The sequence below is a fragment of the Silene latifolia genome, chromosome Y, assembly GCF_048544455.1.
Source record: "Silene latifolia isolate original U9 population chromosome Y, ASM4854445v1, whole genome shotgun sequence".
NCBI classification, from domain to species: domain Eukaryota; kingdom Viridiplantae; phylum Streptophyta; class Magnoliopsida; order Caryophyllales; family Caryophyllaceae; genus Silene; species Silene latifolia.
The window spans coordinates 314422736-314426093 of record NC_133538.1 but is presented as its reverse complement, the minus strand read 5'-3'; the positions used below and the strand labels follow the sequence as shown (position 1 = coordinate 314426093).

The 3358-nt window shown below is 37.3% G+C and overlaps 1 long non-coding RNA gene across 2 annotated transcripts; it reads left to right on the top strand.

Moving 5' to 3' along the window:
* The first annotated feature begins 258 nt into the window (after positions 1-258).
* Positions 259-3109, top strand: LOC141633706 (uncharacterized). Of its 2 annotated transcripts, none has more exons than XR_012538487.1 (3): positions 259-1794; positions 2445-2656; positions 2774-3109. It is a non-coding gene; the product is annotated as an uncharacterized LOC141633706 (long non-coding RNA). The 2 variants fall into 2 exon arrangements; XR_012538486.1 differs by having other exon boundaries at positions 2405-2656.
* The last annotated feature ends 249 nt before the right edge of the window (positions 3110-3358 follow it).

The window sequence follows — 3358 nt, the reverse complement described above, 5'->3', positions numbered from 1 at the left end:
TGTTCTCGTTCGTCTCTTCCCTTCTTCGGCGACCGACTTCCGGCGAAGCCCCCTTCCATATAAACCTCATTTACGACATTCCCTTTATTATTTTCTATTTTTTATTGGTAAATTTGTAAAAAATGATTTATAAATGCCAGATCTATGAATTTGCAGGGAAAATTTCGATTGTTAATATCATTTTGATATTTTTAAATCGAAATGTTAATAACATTCTGATATTTTTAAAGAATGTTAAAACTGTATATTATGCGCTCAATATAACACCGGCTTCATCGGAGGTGGTTGGTGACATCTCTGGTGCCATTCGTGGTGGTCCCCAGTAGCTTTGGTGGTGTTGAGGTGCTGGTAGGTGCCCGATGGTTGTAGTAGTGGTGGCTGGATGGTGGATACATAAAATATCAACCCAGATACATGCGATATTATTAACGGATACACATGGTATTACTACCGGATACACAAATCGAGATGTGTATCCAGTGGTAATAACACGTGTATCTGAGGTAGTAATATGTGTATCTTGCTAGTAACACCATGTGTATCCTCTACCATCTTGCTTGTCAGCACATCCATAATTTATTTATTACTATATAATTTATCGGATGGTGTCTAGCCTACCTAAGGCGTTGGAAGCATATGCCCAGAATTTTGTCCATTTGTGATTGATGTGGCTGTTTGTTTGAGGAGTCGTGGTTCATGGGTTAGGTGATAATGTGGGCAGTAACAATCGGGAAATCGTGGTGGTGTTGGTGACGACGGTTTTCGGGGTGAATGGTGGTTAATGGGTGGCGAGTGTGATGGTAGTCTAGGGGTGATGGTATCCTCATGGTGATAATGGCGAAAATAAACATGATATTTGTGGTAATAAACCTTTTTAATTTTATATGGGCATGCTTGATTAAATTGAGAATCAACAACCATTCAATTTTGTATGAAGCTGATATTTGGTCGGTATAAGTTTTGTGTAGTTTCCTTGTTTCTTGCTTGTTTTTATTAAGTTGCTTCATTTGGGACTTGATTAAGTAATCAAGTTGCTTAAGAATCTATGGAGATTTGTATTGGGAATTTTTTTGAGACTCCATTACTTGAGTTATCTACAAATAATGGAAGAAAATTAAGAAGTACCTCACTGTAAAGGATCAGGGCCTCAGGGGTGATTCTTTGCACATTCAATTTTTTCAGTCAAGCAGTGCATTTCCGTACATAAAGAATAAAGACCTATACGGAGACTTATTCAGTGCCCTGCCTTTTAGTTATAGCACTGTTGTTTAGGTAACATATCATATTTTTGGTGCATCATGTCAATCTTGCATTCAGAAAATTCCATTTCTGCATAGAGCTATTCTTGAGCTGTCCCGCCATGAGGCCTTTCACATCTGGCCTGTTGTATATTGGGATTGGACAAGCGTTTTGGAGATTGAACTTGAACAGCGTTAAGCATGGCCGGCTAAACACTACTTATCGGATTATGTATGTTTAGCCATGTGGTGATGTCACGCAGATGAATCGTATAACCACATTAGTCAGCCTTTCTTGGAGTGTCCTTGTTCTGGTTTTAAACTCATTTGATCTTCATGTCGTGAAGACTCGTGTACTTGACTCATCTTATGACTAAACTAGCTCTCTGTTTAGTTCTATACATTATTTATATGACGAAAACTAATTTGACATTGAACTATTTTGTTAGGCAATACACGTTTGCTATCCATTTCTTTGCTTGAAGCTTTATATGCATTTACTGAAGCAAAGAGAGTCCAAGTTGCGTGCATGTCTTGAAGTGAAGAGACATTGAAGGTTTGTATGCATGTTCCACCTTTCAGATTTCACATTGGATTCATTATGGATGATTTCTCTATTTTATATGCGTCCTGTAATGCTGATTCTAGGTTAATTAGGGAGTACAATCCAATTACGAACAGTCGTGCCTTTTATGATGAGTAAAACTAGCCTACTTGTCCTTATAAGTTTTTAACCCTAATTTCCAATCACAAGTTCCCATAATTCTCCAACCCCTTCAAAAAACCCCAGGAGACACATAACAATCCGGTGTCGACACTGATATCGCGGTCTTTATCGTCGGCCGCCGTCGTCTGCTCGTGTCTGAAATATTTAGGAGAATAATATACGATATACCAGTGGAATAAAAATTAAAATTAAAATGGAGAATTTCGACTAAAAGTCTGAAATTTTCCATTGTTCGGGAGGTGAACGCCCCCGCTAGCCTCCCTTTAGCTCCACCTCGGAATGTATGAGATTTTGATATTACAAAATTTGGGTTGTTTGTTTACGTTTAATATATTTGACTCTTAACTATTCTAAAGAATGCTTTTTTTGTTTACTAATATCGGGGCATTGGTTACTACTGAAAACTTCATTTGATGAATGTAACAAATCTTTGTTGCAGCTAAATTGGCAGCAGATAGTGTCGCCAAAGTAATAGACAGATTAGGGAGGAGATAGCCTTGGAGATTACAAAATTGAAAGATGCCATTGGTGTCGTTCCTGGTTTGGCTGTGATCCTTGTTGGTGATAGGAAGGACTCGACAATTTATGTTCGGAACAAAAAGAAAGCCTGGGAGGCAGCACGGATAAATTTATTTGAAGTACATGTGCTCGAAACGTCAACGGAGGAAGAAGTGCTTGACTCTATCTCCAGGTTTTCATTATTACCACTGGATATATGTGTATCCGTTAGTAGAACCATGTGTATCTGGAGTATTAATTTGTGCATCCGGGATAATTAAACTAAATGAAATCTAAATAAAATATGCAGGGCAAAGTGAAAACAAAATTGGGTTCAAGGTCACCAAATTGCGACAACAAATGCAATGAATACCACCCATGCACAGAGGTTTGAGTCTCCAACCCACGGAGTTTCAATTGGGTCCGACACTTGCAGAGTTGCACCTCAGTCACTTCAAGAGTTTTGGATATGACTCATACAGTATAGAAGAGTGCAAATACAATAGATTATATGAAGGAACCAAATGTCTTTACCGTTTTACATTGTAACAAATAGCGCCCCATATGGCACGCGTTGTTTCAACGCTTTACTTATTCGTTCCAACTCTTTATTTTTCTATAATTATTTATTCAGTTAATCTCTTTGTGAAATGCTTTTAGTTAAAAATTGTGTGATAATTTGAAGACCATCAAGTTTGCAAGAGTGGAACTAGGGACTATAAATAAAAACTTTGAAATTTTTAGTTAAAATTTGTACAGGGTAGAAGTTACTAGTTCATGTCTTGCATGAAATATTTGACTCCATAACTATAAATCCTTTTTTCCTTTTTACTAGTTTATTTTGGTGCTTTTATGGGAGATACATTCTTTAAGTTGCTAGATACTTATCTTTAGC